The sequence below is a fragment of the Chroicocephalus ridibundus genome, chromosome 9, assembly GCF_963924245.1.
Source record: "Chroicocephalus ridibundus chromosome 9, bChrRid1.1, whole genome shotgun sequence".
Lineage (NCBI taxonomy): Eukaryota > Metazoa > Chordata > Aves > Charadriiformes > Laridae > Chroicocephalus > Chroicocephalus ridibundus.
In genome coordinates this window covers 18,447,742-18,466,831 of record NC_086292.1, presented here as the reverse complement: position 1 = coordinate 18,466,831, position 19,090 = coordinate 18,447,742, and the positions used below count along the sequence as shown (strand labels likewise).

General features: G+C 36.6%; 1 protein-coding gene across 2 annotated transcripts in view; it reads right to left on the bottom strand.

The window, feature by feature from the left end:
- Positions 1-19,090, bottom strand: part of PCDH11X (protocadherin 11 X-linked) — a 514,220-nt gene that overhangs the window by 46,946 nt on the left and 448,184 nt on the right. The window lies entirely within an intron of this gene.

The following is a 19,090-nucleotide window of genomic DNA, read 5'->3' as shown; positions in this document are numbered from 1 at the left end:
AACTATTAACTACCATACTGTATCACAGGACTCTCTAAAGACTGGAGACTTTGCACACCATATTTGCTGTGAAGGTGTCCTAAAAGAAGGCACTGTGTAGTATTTTGAGTAATTTAAAAAAAACCAAAACAAACAAGTTTCATTATTCTTTTATGAAGAAGGGATGTAGGGCAGAAGGAGAGCAATAGAGAGTGTGAGAGAGCGTGTGTGTATAAGCATGCACTGTTAGTATTTCCTCCAGTATAATTGAAATAAAAATGATGTCACTTCCAGACAAGAACACACGATCCTATTGTTTCATTAATTACATAACCATTATCCTGCAATTCTTCAAGTCTGTACTAATTAAACATACTATTTTCACCAAAATTAATAGCCCAGTTTGACATTATTTGCTTGTCAAGGCATACTGACCTTCATGAACAATAATAACACTTTTGAATAGTTGTAAAATGCTAGCATTTCGGGAACAACTTCAGACATCTGCTTATTCCTCTCTCAAAACTTTCTCAATCTAAACAAGGGCATTTTTTGCTGTCACTATTAAAGATGTGAAACAAAGAAAAGCTGAAATTTTTAATAGATTATAAAATAAACTTTCACAGATTTTCCGATACTTTCTGAATTACGGTAGCACAGGTAACTCAAACAGAGTTGATGGCTCCTTAGCGTTTTCATTATGCAGGTAATAATTTGTCAGTAAATGTTCCCTGCTGCCTAAAGCTTGACTGAAAATCAAAACCCATCACAGCACTTTGTGAGATCATGGAGCAACCCTCCATCTCCCAAAGCAGCCAGATGATCAAAAATCTTCAAGGCAACAAGTGTTACTCCTAGAACTCCTTGACTGGAGTGTCAAGAGGAATGTCCAGCACAGATCAAAGCAGTCATCCATCTAATCCCAAATCCTGTCTTGAATAGTGACATTTTACAGGAAAAAATCCAAACCTCTTCTTTTAGGAGACAAATCTACCCTGTGAAAAGTGTCCTTTTTACCACATGTGCCACAAGACCATTTATGCAAGGAAGCATGAAGATTTGTAATCCTTTCAATACTCTGACATATTTTAAAATACTAATCATTTCAAGTAGAGTGTTATTTTATTCTTATTAATGTTCAGTTCAGGATACCATATGGCAATGAGCGACGCAGATTAATCATTAGTCCCAAGAGAAAAACAATCTCCCTGTGCTGGTTTTGAACAGGCCAGCTTTCCATTTCTGTGCCCTTCCTCCTCAGAACATGAATATGAAACTATCCTCTCCACTTCTTCCATGATCTGATATCACAGCTTTACCACGTCTCCAAAATTAATACTTTCCCTTCTATTAGGAGAGTTCAATGAACAAAAATGAAGACTTGACCAGGCTGCTGAAAAATAAACTGGGGATTGTTTTCTTCAGATGTTTACTAGGTTAAATGTTAGGTGAGAATCAGTGCTTTGTAATTTTAAGTGATGGCAGAGAGATAATGAGAAAGAACATGACTGGCAGTCGATGGGAGAACAGACCACCAAATAGCTGCAGAGCTCTCTTGCATCTGGAGACCCCTTCTAGTTATTTGTACCTTCTGCATGACCTTACCATTTGTTTCTATCAATTCTTCCCTATAATAAATTTTGACCTCAAAATTGCTTTATGAGGTTCAGAAGGATCCTGAAGTACTCAAATAAAATATTAATGGAGAACATATAAATACAAATATAAGGATAAACAAACTAGGGCTGTAGTGTTATAATGAGTGAGAGCCATGCTATAAAAATAAATGAAACTTAGAAAAGATGGAGAGAAATACAGGCAACCGATGCTTTTTTTTTTTTTTTTTTAATGGAGGGAAATTATAGCGATTGAAAGGAAAAACTACAGGTTTCTAGTCACATCCCTGCTTCTTATCAGCCTGTTTTCTTGTGTAAGCCCTTTGGCATCACAGCCAATTTTGTTTTTGTACAGTGCCTGATATGTCTGGGAGGCTATTATTAATAATATATAATCCAGCCAGACTTGCAGATTATTTTTTAACATTTATTATAACTTCTCAGGTAAGTTTGACAGACTAAAATATTCCCTTAAATGATGCCTCAATTTACCAGAATATATTGCAGGCCAGTGTATGCCATAACTTACACCACTAATACTTTAAGTTAGGCTTCCTAAAGTAGAAAAGGTATTTAATTAAAACACCAAATCTCACTTCATTCATGATAACTTGTAAAGACTTGTTAGGAAGTTTATACCCAAACTAATGTTAGGTGTGGGATTTCCTTCTTGGCTACTCTATGGCTCATTAAATACCTGTTTTTCTTCTCACCGATGACCGGTGATTTGGGCCATGTCATAATTAAGGACAGTATTTACAGCTGTACAAGAGACAAATTTCAGTGAAGCCCAGTCATGCTACAAGATCCGAATTAAGGTGTTCTGTGAACTCAGCAGATAGTACTCTTTAATAAATAAGACAAAATAAACACCCACTGACAGCAATATTACTGCAGTATGGGTATACACTGACCTTGTCAGATACTAGCCATTTAGCCAACTAGATACTGGCCATTTTAGATTCCAAGTATTTTTGTGGGAAAATGATCATTCTTTAGCATATCCATACACTCCCAAAACAGTTGCTTGGACCTACACAAATCTGTACTACTAAATGGAGTCCTACAGATGATAAAGAACTGAATTATTTGCATATGCAGTTGTCAAACATACATAATAAAGTCACTCTTGGACATGATGCTTTCTGCATGAATATGAGAGAATGTATATGTACATTGATTAACCTAGGAGGGGCTACCCAATAGGAAATATTGTGACAGAGACAACCCTAAAACACAATAGAAAGGGCCAAACCTCAACCTCAACCTCATCGGAAAAAAAAGAGAACAATTGTAATAGGAATACACCTGTTCTGTGCAGACGAATTAACAAGAAAAAAAACAAGGGATATAAACAGTACTAACTCAAGTCAGTTAGAAAGATTCATGCCTAATGTCATAAAGGCTTAAAGGACTGAAGTGCCATATGCAGGTCTGGAAAATCATCTGAAGAAACACCGCTCTCAAAGCATGAATTTGCCACATAATGACAACATAAGATCGGTCATGATTGTGCACACTGTCCCAGCATGACAAACCATTTGCTAAGGAGCACTGTTTTGTTCACAGTGCTCAAAGTGGTGTGTCAACCGGTTAAGAACAACCAATACTGTTGGTTTAGGGGAAAGTACGGAAAAGACTGATAATCAATAAAATTCAAAAGTGAACAAACTAAAGCATTTGTTTCTCCCATGTCCTCATGGATATGGGAGAAGCAGCCAGACTCTCTGCTGTAGGAGTTAATTGCACAGATCACATGCCATACAAGCATACTGGTATGAAAGTCAAATGGAGACTGTCACGATGGAGACTCTACTCCCTTTGGAGTTTTCTCACCCAAAAGGAGAAATCCCTAGAAAAAGGGAAGAGCTTTTAGCTCCTTCACTTCTCCTCAGTACTCTGCAGCCTGACTGGAATGATGACCCAGATCCTAAGAGGGTTCTCATTAGTAATTGTTCACTAAGTGGTCACTGTTACCCTTTTGTCCCACTGAAAGGAACAGCCTGAGAAATCTATAATAAATGCTTAGGGGTGAGTATTTACAGATCAGTCCTCATAACTACTTGGCAATGAATTTTTGCTATAGGTAAGAACAAACATGCATTGTATACAACTGTTTCCAATCAGTGTTTCCAGCTATACTGATCTGGACAGAGAAAATCCTATTGCACAGCACATAAGTATTCTATCTACCCTCTTTTTCTTTAGACTATTACATGTTTATGCATTCTGTAAATTATCTGAGTAAAGAAAATATACATTACTACAGTTTTGCTCTGCAAAAGTCACTGCAGAAAACAAGTGTGACTACATATCATGTCAGTTCTTTCTTTATAGAAAAAAGTGATAGGTGCACTGCTTATACAAGTATCATGACAACCACATCAAATAAACTTCATTTTTCATGGAGTAAACTGACAGTGACATTTAATATGGGGAACAGGGGACAGATTTTCAAATCTATGGAAATCTTTGACAGCTTAGATACAAAACCAGGCTAGGATACCATTCACATGTCACAGCAGAATAAAATCAAACTTTTTCATAGACAATAGACAGGATTTTACAGCTTACATATTTATAGGCTCATTCAATTACTCTACAGCAAAGGGTATAATCACTATATTTTCTCAAATCAATCAATAACTCACATTCATCATAAATAGCTACTCTGCTTTAAAAGAGGCATTTAATATCCTAGAAGTTCAGATGCAAGATTTCTCATGGTTTGCCTTTAGAACATGTAAACCATATATCCAATGAATTAAGGACAAACATTTTGCTTTGAATACTATTTTATTTTTAATTTTGTGGGGCAAAGAGAGAAGAGCTTTATAAAATCCCTAAAGGGAATTTCTGCCAGGTGATATAAGTTTCTTTACCTCAATCCCTGGAAAGTAATTGGAGAAATACAGATATTCATACACTGAATTAAGAGAAATTTTAGATTTCGATTGTGCTGTATTGGAGCCACATTACTCTGGAATCCTAAATACAAATTAATGCAAATAGTACTGTTTCCCTATGGCACAACATTATTTTGGTGGTATTAAACAAAATCAGCTTTTCATGGAAGTGAAACAGTCAGAGAAGCCTATGAATTTCAGCACTTCCTACAGGTTATGCTTTATTCAGTAAGAATTTTAACATTTTAACTAAAAATTTCCAGCTCTTCTGTTTCCAAAGATAGAGTCTCTACTGCACAAGAATTCATGGTTGTCTTGTTTGTTCACAACCAAACTGAAACAGTAAGGCACTTACCATGGCGTGAACAGCCGCCATTTATCTGGGTAGAATGTTAACATCTAAATGCAATTTTCACAGATTAAATGTTAATAGGTGTACGGATAGTTTGTGCAAAACAAAAATTAGCTAATACTATATTATATAATACTGCTAATTAAGGATACAACTTCACTGAAAACATAACTATATTAATGTCTGGCTAACTACAGTTTTCAAAATAACTATGAAAGACATGTATGGAGGCAGTATAGATTCCAGTTTTGTGACACATAGCTTGTCCCTGAAAAGCTGACACAGGATGTAATTACACAATACATTTTCTTCAGAAGTGGTTTAACGCACACAGCCCGGCCCATCATTCTTGTCACTCATTTTGCTGGCCCTCCATACCGCACCAGTACAGCTATTTGCAGGCCTTTGTTCTAAGTCAAATTAAAAACAACAGTTGAAAAAACCTCAGTGTTTATGGCTTTATTTTTTCATGTGGGTATAGGGTTCATCTAGACCATTTCCAGCATTCACAGAGAGATGTATCAGTACATCTAGGGTATGGGAGGCAAGAGGAAAGAGGTGGCAGCAAATCTCATGTAGGAGTGAGAAGGGCAGACAGAAGCAGGGGAACAGAGCAAGACCTTCTCAAACCACATCTGCTGAAGAAAACATAACTATTCTGAAGTGAGTATCTCTTGCTCTTGTACGAGCAATGATTATAAGCAATGATAATGACTGTTAAGAAAACGGTATAAACAAAATAAAGAAACACGATGAAAACTAAGGAAGGCTTTTGCAAAACCCCCACATGTTGTTGTGTTTAACATAACACATGTAATAACCCGTTATCTTACAGTATCTTAGTCATACTAGATAATTATTTATGTTAATTTTTGCAGCAATAATGTCAAGAAATATGGTAGATCTCCATACTGAAAACAAAACTGCATGACCTAGATACTGCTCTATATTTCATTCCAAAATTTTATTAGATTTGGTTACATGGAGCCAGAGTTCAAGGTAGGAAAAGTATGTACTATTATTATTTTTGCTCTGAGTATTTTTAGCACACCGTTGTTTGTGTGTGTGTGTGAAATAGCTGGATTCAAAGCAGCTGCAGGTACTTACAAGCAAGCATTAGGTTTCACTGAAAGTATAGTGGAATAAACCAACTTTGTAGTCACTAAGTTTCGGAGGGGCAGGATACTGCCAAGGAGCTGACCTGAAGGACTCTGCCTCTGAGAAGTAGTGATTTTTGACCCTATAACCTGCTGAGCCAGGTCAACCATGAAAATACAAAATTCTTTAAGATTAAATATCTATACAGGACTTGAATTTATTCCTATAATGAGTGTCATCATTCTAAAAATACAAATAACAAAGTGGATATGATTTTCCTGCTCCGTGCAGGAAATTCCACTGTAGATACTAGGACTGCTCTCATGAATCAGGTAATCAAAATGTTCCCATACCATATTCCTAAGCACACTCCAATATTGTATTTTATTCTATTTACATGTTCATGTTTTGTTTTTTTCCCAAGGAAATAAATTCAGATATAGTTTGAATTATTCAGAGAAACAAGTCAGAAAGGCAGCACTCAGTATAGTGCATAAAACCATGGGCATTATAATTCCACAAAAAAAAGAAAGCACTTGAATTACTTGCTGTCTAAAATAGGCTTGGAACATACAGAAATAAACTATCTTTTATTGTTCAGCTCTTCCGTGATGAGTTTCTCTTCCACATGGAGGGAAGAAACCTATAAGATATTACTTTCCTTGTAAAGATATAGAGGTGTATGATAAATGGGATGACATAGAGCATAAGTTTACCCAAGACTTTGGATGTCAGAGTGATAACTGATTTTATAGATAAAGGAAATGTGGTAGAAGTAACCTATCTGAACCTTAATATTAAGTATTTGACATATATAAGAAAATATTAGTTAATCTGCAGAAAGCGGTAGCAAAAGAATTGTAAAGATAGATAAGGAACTGCTTAAAGGGTACATAGCAAAGACATTACAGAAGAAAAAGGAACAAGTGGGCTGGAGGCTTCTTAGCTAATGTTAATGGTTTCCATAAAAACACAGGTTTTCTGCTGGAAAGAGTTTGGAAGCGATCAGCTTGAAGGGCACTAGAATATCAAACATGAAGAACTACATGACCTTGAGAATGATGGTAGAGTGAAATTTAACACTATTAAAATTTAAGTGTACTAATAACAGGCAATGTTAGCCCAGGGGGTAGTTCATAGGAAAAGTTACAAGATGAAAATATCTTTTGAATATTAATTAACAGGATGACTACCTCCCAAAATTCTTCCACCCTAGCAACTCCCATTTACTCCCCCATACTTCTTTTTAATGCCTCAATTTTCCCACCTCTGTTTTGAAGTATCCCATATAAGTAACTACAGGTGTTTCTGACAGGGAGAGAATGGGTCTCTACAAAACTGCCCCAGACGCTCCTCTCTCTAAACATTCCTGGTTAACATGACCATAAAAAAGATAAATGTACTTGGCTTTTCTATACAAACATTTTTCGTATTTTTCTATAGATATTGGGAGGCATTCATGCTCTAGATCAATGCATGAGGGTCTTATCTAGCAGGTTTTACAAAATTCTTGTAAAGAACAAGGAAAAAAATGAAATTAAATTGGCATGGGTGAAGAGAAGAACTACTAAGGCTGACTGGTGAATAGTAAACTCTACAACAAAGTAGACTAGACGATGCTTTACTTGTTTGCCTAGTAAAATGAATTCCAAAATACAATTATAATTTATTTTTTAAAAAAATGGATCAGAAGAATAAAAATTATCGAATTAAAAGAATAATGTTGGTACAAAACAAATGCCATGAATAAACTGGCAGGGAAATTAGAAAACTTAAGAACCATTAAAGGAATTTGATAGCTCCAAGCAGTCATAAGAATCATTTTTAAGACAGAGCCTGACATAAAAGACATTATGTGATATGATTGCCAGAAACAGAGGCTGAATTTGTTTACCCAGAAGTGTTCTGTGATCATAACTCTGAATTTGGCAAACTGCTTGTGCCTAAAGTACGTGACGTACTTTAAGATCACAGGGATCTTTCTTGGTGTATATATAGGAATGTTCACATAAGACATTTACATTAAAATATGTATATATTCAGATAGGGTTTAGCCAGAAAGAAACACATTAGATCCTTGCATGAATAATTTTACAGAAAAAATATTTTTTCAGTTGTTATTGTTTTATGAAAAATAAGCGTATCCACTCCAATTATATATATACACACACACACATATATACATGTGCATATTTGTGCACAAAACTGTATTTGAAAAATGTATATACTTGGAAAATAATCATAGACATTTTCTGGTCTTATTCTGGATCCACTTTTGCAGTCAACAAAAGTATAGTTAACTAAGAATAACTATGAATACAAACAGTAAAACTTCAGTGAACTACTAGTTGGTCTATTAATTGCACTGACACCACTTCTTCCAGGAGTGGAGGGTCTGTAAGCAAGTCCAGTGGAATCCTGTACTATTTCTTACAGTTTGAAAATTCACTCTACCAAGTATACCTTAGCCCCAACACATTTTTCAAGGGACAAAATTTTATTTTTAAAAATTAAGCCCCATTTTTTCAGATTAAAAAGTAAAGCAAGTGATCTTGATTTTTCTTCCATAATAGGCACTAGAAAAGGATGTAGGGGGACGCCCTGTATTTTTGGTCAGCAGTTCTTTTCAGAGGTCTTTTTTTCCTCATTTTATACCCATGGTGTCTCTGTTTCTTCATAGTAGTAATGAGTTTTTTCCTTTTTTCTCTCCAAAGGACAGCTACTGCATATTTCAGAGCACCCTCAGCCTCTGAGGCACTTGTCCCTTATATAACCAGAAAATAATTCTGTATGTACAAAAACTGCATTACACTATTAGGAGTTTCAACTCATATTTATGGAAACAGGATTGGTGTAACATAAGTGTCTGTAAAACTCTCTATGATTTACATCTGCTTAAGGCCTATTGTGAAACAGATACACAGAGCAAAAAATGTTGGTTTTACTCTCTAAGTAGAAGTCATGCTAGGCAACAGCTACTCTTAAGTCACAAAAATAATTTCTGGAAACTTCATTAACTATCCCTTAGCAGTGGTCCCCAAACCTTTTTGGATAAAGATCCTTAAATCACCACACATAATGATTCTGTAACATCTCACACAGTAGAGCCTTATGACTTGCTGCTTTAAAAACACCTCAAACGTTACAAACTGCATTAGTTTTGTGAAAGCATCAGCTTAAACACTTCCAAGTAACAAAAAAAGTGACCCAACACATGTATAAACACATCCAAACCCCCTGTTTTTACTCACAGGCTGACTTTTGTAGGTTCGGCCCACGCAGGATAGCAGCTCGCTGCCCTGTCCCCAGGTGTGTGCAATGTACCTCACAGGTGCAAACACTCATTAGTTCACACCACCTGCTCAAAAGATGGTAATTTAAACCCATCGCATGTTACCAGTATTGACAGAGCAACTGGGGTCTAGCTGAGGAATGCTAGGTATTCTTGGCTAAGCTCCTCTCTTCCTTGGGGGTGCAGCAAGGCCACGCTGTGGTGTCTGATGTGGGTTCTGTTTTGCTGGTGCTCCTCCAGTCATGTTTCCTTTCTCCAAGAAGTCACCAGCTCAGGAAGAACCCTCTGGAATGAGGTAAAGCTGGTCACTGCTTAGGGGATAGCCAGAAGCCCTCTGTAAGGAGTGGGAAGGAGGACTGAGGCACAGCCCAGGGGCTGCCGCCATTTTCTACACAGCTAGGCCTGCCTCTGCTCCTGACACTTGCTTAGGCCCACCTCTGTGGGATTGTTTTTATTTAAGTTAAAAAAAAAAAAGCCTCTTAGGAGCTCTGAAAGAAGGTATAATACTTGATACAACTAATATGGCTCTGAAATTTAAGAACGTTCTTTGTTTTGCTAAGTGACTGCTCATGTGAGCTTGTTCATTCTGAGAATACGTCTTGCAGTGCTATAAGATCAAACTAGTCAGGAAAAAAAATAATTAGGAAGCTAAATACATATGGTCCCATAAAGAAAATGATTTGAGCAAAGATTCATTCTTAAAAAGATGGTTTTGTACTATTCATATATAATTCAAGCATTCCCTTATATGCAAGTAATAAATGTTTATTTCTTCAGATGGCTTATCAGTATATGTCAGTTTGTGAAGGTTATGATAAACTGAGTCTTTGTGTCGATATTTTATCAGGCCCCTTGTGTTTTAACCCATTTAGTGCTTAAGGTTCTATCTCAGTAACTCTGTACATGAAGAAATGCATGATATTACTTCCACTTGATAAGACTACACTTAAGGGATCCTGGTGTACTGAAACAGTTGTGTAGGCCCTGCACGTTTCTTTATTTTTTTTTTTCTCTCCTCCTATTTCTAGATCCTCATTTCTTTTTGTTTTTAACAGAATTTAAAATTAAGATTTTTTTTTTTAGAGCAGATAAAACAGCCAAGTGCTCACTGATGCTTTTAGGAAAATCCCTCTTTTGAATGCAAAAGCTGTTGCAGTTCACGCTATCCATAGCAGATCACACAGGAAAGTCTAACAAGCTTCTGTTGAAGCAGCGAGCTTTTTTTATTATTATTATTCCAGTCAGTCAACTGACAACAGCTCCAACCCAGTTAGAAATCCTTTAAACTGCACTTCAGAAATCACCATCACAATTGCTACTAATTGGCACTTTTTCTGGCAGCCTCAGGAAAAGAAAGAAGCCAGTGACTGAAGGGGCCGTGGAGAATGAGCTCCCCTTCCCTCCTGTCAGCCATCCTCTCCCAGAACAGGGCTGAAGCACGTCCCTGCAGCAGCACCGGGGCTGTAAAAACACAACCAGACCGCCCCCAGCCCATCCATCTAGCCTCTACCTGTTCATAACTGGGAAACATCACCCTCGGGACTGGCAATCGAGCGTTTCACTGATCCTGAGAACCATTTAGGAAAGGTTGTTAAAATATATAGGTTTTTTTAAATGGTTACTGTTTAAGCATGCCGTTTTGCAGGCTGTCTTTTGTTAGTCTTCTAGCTTACTATTTAAAAGGAAACAAATTGTCTGAGGCTGGATGAAAGAAAGCTATGAGCCACGCTGTGCCCTGTGAAATCAGAGCTGAGAGAAGATTAGAAAACAGAATAAATGTATTTAAAATTTCAGAATTTTTTTCTCATTTTTAGTGAAACTATTAAGTCTACGTGCTGTGCTTTGACTGCAATCCATACATAACCAACCTCCTAGCCCACTTTGCCCACTCGCGATACAAACCTGTTTTACACAGATCATGTGTAGTAAGGCTCTTAACTGAAAATCCACAATTGTTTTTCATAAACTAGTATTTCCATGACTTGTTTTCACTTCTTTTTGATACCTAGTTATATGTTAGGACCATAAAAAGGAGCTCTAGGTTTTGTTAGGAGTTTTTTGTGAACCATTTAACTTGGGGAACACCAGGCCTTAACTCATGTTAAGGCAAAAGCTTGTTCACGTATGTGAAACCTGTAGAAATTATGTAAACTACCGAAGTGATTAACCTATTGATTCTTTGATAAAATGACTTTCCTAATGTGTGACAATTAAAGGCTTGTGGCATTCCTCTTTCGAAAGGCACGTTACTGCAAGTCAGTCAAATAAAAAGATTTAGGTTTCTGCTTTACTTGGAAGTCTCATTGCACAGCTGGATACACACAATATTCCCCTGTAACTATGGAGCTGCTGACATGGCCAGGCTTGCTAAGCATATAATTAGCATAAATTAAGTCAACCTGTCCACTAAGTTCAAGGAACACAGAAGAAATTATTACACTTATTTCACATCTTAATGGACAAACACCTTTTTCCTATTTTGAGCATGTTCAGTTTTTGCTGAAAGCTTCTCAATGTCAGACATGCACTAGCTAGAGGACGTTTTTGCAGTAAGACTAGGTCTTGGGCCTACTGCTTAGAATTCCTTATGATTTTCCCAAATGATGGTTTAGTAAGACTAAAGTCTATACACTGCAAAGTTCACCTTATGCTGAACAGGTGGAGAGTTGTAGATCAAACACACCATCAGTTCATTGCCTGTGTGCCATTTAAAAAGATATCTTTAGTCTCTATAAAGCAGCTGGCTTTGTCAAAATACTGATGCCAGGTTGTGTCATTGCACAGAAGAGGCAACAACCTGCACTTGCAAGTCCCACTCAGGACCAGGACAATAGCTCTGCTGTGGAGAACAGAATGACTTGGATGGTCCCTTGGATCCACCCTACTTGGGTGAAATACCTACAGCGACGTAGTGGAAGTTCAGATATCATGTGCAGTACTTCAGCAGCTCAAAAGCTATATTGAGACAGCCCAACCTAAAAATTAGCTCTTTGTTAATGTAGACACCAGAGCTGTTAAAAAAAGAAAAACAAAAACATAAAACTGCAACCAACCCCAAACCTCAGCATTTCAGGTTAATCACGTAATAATTGAACTTTTCTGGTTATTAAAGGTTAAAATGTTCTTGTCGATATATAGTATACATTGTGTAAATATTATGAAATGTAACAGTTTTATGACACTTTCATGTAAATAAGCAAACAATTTTTTTTAGATATTGGGAAAACAAACTTTAAATCACTTTTTTTTTTCCTTACAATGGAAGCAGTTGCTAGCAGCATTAAATGTTTTTTCTACTTACTGTTTTATTTATCGTTCTGTCAAGCTAAGAACATTTGAAGTACTTTTGCACTAAATATATTCAACTTATCAAAAATCATGTACGGAATGAGAAGTGCCAGAATAAAATTAGCAAGATTCTTTTTCAGTGTAAGTCATAACAAACAGAGCTTTATATTTGGTGCAGTGTAATTTTTGCTTTAAGTCAAAGTTTAACCTTTAAAATAAACGGCAGAATTAAAAAGTGGAATCCTGTTTTTCTGAGAAGGAATTTAGAAACAATATGTTGTTATGCATATAATTTTAATTAATGGAAATTATTGCACAACAGTAATTATGAGGCCCACATTTGATCGACACCTGATATTCAAGTGGAAAATGAGTAATTATGTGGTTTTTGGAAAAGAAAGGGGCATAATTTTTTTGTTCAACGTGTTAGTCAACTGCAGTAATAATGTGGAGTATGAGAATTAACACCTACAAGCTTTTTATTTAAGAAATCTCTACTATTTCAACTGCCAAATGAAAAACAGGAAATTACTCCAAAATATTAACAGAAATTTTCACCAAACTGAGTTCCTACAGGAAGGTGACTTTAATCAGACTGCAATAGACTTTGTAGCATGACTTTTAGTGTGTTAGTTAAGACTTCTCTGAGTAAAATGGTAAAATTGACGGATACTTAACAAAGGCAGGTCACTAAAACATACTCTCTTGGAGTTATCAGTCAACTAGAGAGAGCTAAACTATACCTGATATCCAGTATACCTGATTTTTACAAATGCCGTCTATTACAAAATACCTTTGAGATTCTTACTTGCTACATATTATCTGGAGTAAAAATTAGCCATAAGTGCAAATTTGGTTTTAGTAGCAGTTGCTGGTAGCTAGTGCTGGGGAGAGTTACAGATCCTCTTACAAATTTTTCTGGAAACTTGCTACACAGTCATGTCAGATGAGCAAGAAACAAATATTGCTTGATTATTACGGTTAAAACTCCAGATTGGAAAGTATCAGACTTTTATGATATTGAATGGCTGAAATAAGCTGAAATTTGGATCACATCATATCATCATGACAGACTAACTTTCATGGGTGTTAGCCCTTATGTCAGACAGATATGACAGCAGTAATACTGTATATAGCAACCTAAGTTACCATGGAATAATAGAACACTAAAATCTTTCCGTCTATATGATTTGGTTAATTCTTCTGCTTTGATTAAGCTGGCAACAAAATGTTTGGGGACGTTTGTTGTTCTCTCTATCTGAGAACCATTGCATCCTTAACTTTAACATTGCTTTTACAGATATAAGAATCTTGTAATTCCACCAGCACTGACTCCATTTCAGCTGTGAGTGAAACCACGTATTACTCCTCAGGTGAGTATTTCACAGCTTGAGTGATATGCTTCCATTTAAAACCTAAAATCAGGATTATATAGAAGTGGAAAACTAACTGTAATATCTTTCAGCTGGTAGAGTAACCCCCTTTTTTTGGCGATAAAGATGATCTTAGAGACATTTAAAGACGCGTTTTAAGAAGGACAGCACTGTGCTTGATTTGTATGCCTAATTTGCAGTGCAAAGATAAGAAATCAACTACTTGTTCTTGCCTCATATTTTCAATGAGCTTGTTATTTGATCTGTTCAGTGTTTGTGCAAGAAAAATTGCTCATCGGAAAGTAAAGCAGAAAAGAACAAAGAAAAACATTTTTAGCTTAATTTTAATTTGTGCATGCTGGGTAAACAGCATGCATTTTCTTGTAAAAATTGTGTTGAAATTGGAGCCATTGAGCTAGGGAGTGTTCAATCTCAGTTTTGCTTGCTTAACCAGTTCTTGATTTCTATGCAAGTGAATCTAATGGCTTGGGGATGTTTCTTACTGTATTTCATTACAGCTGCTGAAAATTTAAAGCAATTAGCTTTTCATGTTTCTCTCTGTTTCTTTTTGTGTAGTGTTCCCTATCATGGGATTGCTCTTATTATCTTGTATGTTAAAGCTCATCAAATTTGTATCTTTGCTTCTCAGGCAAAAATTAGCTATGAACTGTATGAGCTGGGCTTGAGTTATGTTATGTACATGTTTCCTGATTTTACAATATGCTTCTCTTCAAAGATCAACTCATAGATTATTGGTATGCCTTAAGGCTTAACCAGATGCTCTCAGTTTTGGTTAGTTCATATGAACTTGGACACCAAGCACTTCTTCACACAGGCATCCTTCTTCTTGTCGGAGTTATTTGAAGAAACTGCCATACCATATAGTAAGACATGGATTCTAACTGGTGATTTATGGTTCTGAGTGAAACTCATTTTATTTCACAAAAATGGGGTGATCTTTCTAAAATTTGTATAAAGCTATTCTAGATCATGATTGTCCCTGTATGTTGGGGACATTCAATAGTCATTTAGATTTAAACTTACCCAAAAGGGCATGCAACTCCCAGAAACTGAGATAGGCATTCAAATAGTTTAAAACAACCTCCCAAAATCTCTAGCAAAGTTTCCTCAGCACATACGAGATTTTTTTCCTGTTTTTCAAGATGCAAACTTGAGTAGGGAAACCTATTTAAAACGCTAAAAGTGGTAAGAAATTACTGTTTCATTAGTCCCAGGAGTGCTGCCAGCATGCTAATATAATATCTCAACAACGCAGTGCTTATTTCAATGTTTTAGGCTTGAGATGATGCAAGACTCCAATTCAGTCAGGCTTTGAGAGCCTGGGTCTGTGTAGATTTTCTATTTATAATAACAACTATAGTCAAAAGGGCTTTGAAATGCAAAAGCCAAGTTTGGTTAGAACACACCTGGACCTATTAACTTTTTCAATAGTTCAAAATCAGGATGAGACATAAAACCAAAAGATTAATAAACAGGTCACCCTCCTTGTCACTGTATCTTTACAGGACATTGAAAGGGTCTTTCTTTCAGCCTTGCTCTCAGCCTAGCAACTCTGACATTGTTACAAGCTCTATTCGTTCTGCTCCAAGTCCCTAAGATGTTTCTGTCTGCTGCCTCTCAGGCCTCCACATCTGTCTGCATGTCAGCTCCCTGCTGGTTGTCTCTCATTCTCAATCCTTTCTCCCTTTCTTATCTTATGCTGAAGCAACTTGAGAGTTGGACTAGTAGCCCTCTTAAATTAATAGGAGATATGAAAGAATTACGGCGCTCTACCCTTCTCACTAGGTGACCCAGTTTGCAGCCAGCAGGCCAAGACAAACAGCAACCTATACCCACACTTTTTAAAAAGAACACTGCAAAATAAAGTGCAAACAAATAGAACACTTTGCAAAGTAAGTCATGCTTGTGCATAATGGGAAAATGATCACAAAATCCCTGGCAGAAAAACAGGTCTGAGGCATGTACAGGCTGTTTTGTTCAAACTATCAGCCTCAAAAAAAGAGGAGGAAGGGAGGGGGAAACCCTATAGAACCAAGACTCTCAAATTTTGCTGAAAAACACTGAACTAGTTGAAGGCTTATTATGAACATTTAAATATGGCTTACAAATAGTAAAATTAACCTTTCTCCACAATGGACTATAGCCCTACTCAGAATCCCGTCTGTGGCACTCCAACACTGTGCACTTGGCATCAAGTGTACACGGGGGACAAACACAGCATCAAAACCTCTGGATAGCTGGGTAGGAACATGACAGTCTACACAATCAGATACATTTCATAGAGATATATCTTTCCAGACACTTTAATAGTTCACAGCCTTGGTGTTGATGAGCAGTAAGCTTGTACTTGAAAGTCACTCTTGTTTTCTACCACTTTGCTGATGCACAAAAATATATAGGCAATAAAACTAGCATTTGATGAAAAAGTATGAGTCCTCTAGTTGAAAGCATTTCCTATTTAATTCATGTTGAAGACATGACAAGAGAAATGTTTCCAAAATTTGAAAACTCTGTTTCTATCCTATTCAATTTTTGCTCTATCTGTAACAGTTAACAATAAGCAAGTTAACTATGGTGACTTTTTTCCTGTAGAAATAAGTTAACTCCCCTTGAATCAGAATGTGCTGTAGACAAATGAAGCCTATATAATAATAGAAGTACCACTTCAAACCTTCTGAATGTAAGAGAAACACAGTCTTGCCATCTGAGGAAAAAACCTGTAACCAGTCCTAGGCGTTTTTTTCCTGTAAATGGTAGTTTGTGGGAATGGGGACTTTTCTGACTGCAGAGGCTGCCTTAGGTGCAGTGTCTAACCCCACCATACTGATGGAGCGGTTGTAGTAGGTGCAGTTCTCTGAAGCTCTGGCATAAACAAGATTGTGCAGCTACATGTGGTCCTTTCCTTGTTTTGTTAGTAATTAGAATGGCCACCATTCTTTGCACTCTCCTTTCTTGAACAATCAAGTGTCCACCCCCTCCGAAGTTGAAGATAGCATCTAAGACATTTTCTTTCATCTTTCATATTTTGCTTCACGCGTTCTATTTCTTTTAGTTTGGGGGTGGTTTTGGGTCCTTTTCTTAAACCTGTCATACGGTTAAAACAGAAAGCTTTTTTTTGCAGAATATATAGTTAGTACTTTGCATCTAAACCTCTGTTCTGCATTTTGACAGTAAGCTTGAATCTGGTAATCTAACAGAAGGAACAGAAGGAAAAAGCAGTCTCAGCAGACATGCTCCAACCTTGTGTTCGACCATATTAAGAATTAATACTTACTCTTGCCGTACAACCCAGCTTTAATAAAGCTACCTAAATCCTCTTGGCTGCTGCTTTGGCAGGGCAGCATCAATCAGAGTGCTCAACTTTTGTATTTGCTAATTCAATAGGCAGCCTGACAAGGCTTTCAGATCTGCGTTTATGGATAATGAGGCTTTTTACATAGTTTCAATTTTTGCTATGTTGACGGAAAAAAAGCATTTTTGAGAATGATGGATTTAGAAAATATTTTCATAATAAATGCTTCCTGCATATTGAATGCTTATGATAGGGCTAACCATTTGAACTTTCTTTCAAAACGCTTAGTACATCTTCAGGAACCTGGGACTTGGGATATGCCTCCTTTTTGTAACTTCACTGGCCATTTTTGACAGAGGAGAAGCCTTAGGTCATCATTAGTTTAGAGCCAATATAAATCTAAGATTTCAAAACAGGAGAACAGGCTTCTTGTGTCTCTTGTCTTACGTTTTATATAACTTCTGCTTCTCTGGGGTAGTATGGAGTTTTCCTGTTCACTTCTTTTTCAGTACATAATTAATTATGTTTGGATCTTGATTGGAAATTTTGACCTCTGAAGTGTTTCAGTTTTAAAAATACCTGTAGTGATCAAAATAGTTCTGATTTAAAACTCATTAACATTTAAGATTTAAAATCAAGAGTCTTTCAAGCCTAACTTCAATCAGCAGTTAAAGACTACCAGTATATGTACGTTGTCCTGAATGCTGCTGTATGTTTCTACTAGGGTTAGATGATAAATAAGTGTAGCATGTATGCAGATAATGGAGAAATAAGACATGTTACTGTGATTTGCTTACTTAGCTGTTCTGACTTAATCAGAACTACTCATCTAAACAGGGGATATTACGCATCAGCAACAACACCTTTTGATGTATTAGTACTTCTCTTGCAATAGGTGTTTTTAACATGCTGTATGAGCATCAGTTCAGCTTCATATCTGTCTATTATCCTCCAGGTAAGCTTGATTCCAGTGTGTATACACTATGCATACTTCAACCAGTATGCTCACAAAGATGGTGAGGTGGTTGCCCTGTGTCTCTGTACTTTGACATTTAATCCCTGGTAAATATTGTTCTGTGTAATTTTTTGATGAAACATCATTTCAGAGGCTGTACCCTTTTGTCAACTCTGCAACCAGTTGATGTTTGGGACTGCACAGAATGGCATTTATTTAACAAAAAAACCTCCCAAACAGAGTTAGGAACTCTTAAATTACAGTGGAAATTGAGAGTGTATGAATATACAGCCTCCTCTCTCACTCCTGATTTTATTTCCTCACCCTGCTTGCAAAGCCCTTGTCTCTGTAACCTGATAATTTAGTTGTTTCAAGCTCTGCATCTTTTGACATTTACTAAGGTCCTTCATTGATTTATCTTAGTTAAGTACATTCATACGTTGACAGCTCTTGATAGTTTATTCTTATCTGCCCAATCGTGGCTGTACAACCCAATCTCTCTCAATCTTCAGTGAAAGAAATTACCGCAAATCAAAGCCCTTAGGTAACAAAACAGGAAACTTAGTGGGCAGACTTTGCAAACTGAATCACCTGTTACCTTTCTAAAGCAGGTTTTCCTTACTTCTTCCTCAGTTTTTGAATCAACCTGAAGAGAGCCCAAATGGCTTTACTATTTAATAAGATTCAGTTGCGTTACTAGCTGTATTTATGAGGTTAACTTGTGGAAAAACTTCCATAAACAGACAAATTTACACCTTGCTGTTTAAGAGCCATCCTTCCTACTTGCTCAAGTCATGAATGGTAGTGCTGATACTGTCAGGGAGTTAGTCTCCTGTAATACCCAGGTGAATGTAAATGCCTGTTCACATTAAAAACCATTTCTCATCCAATATACAGTGTTGCTCAAAATGTGAGTTT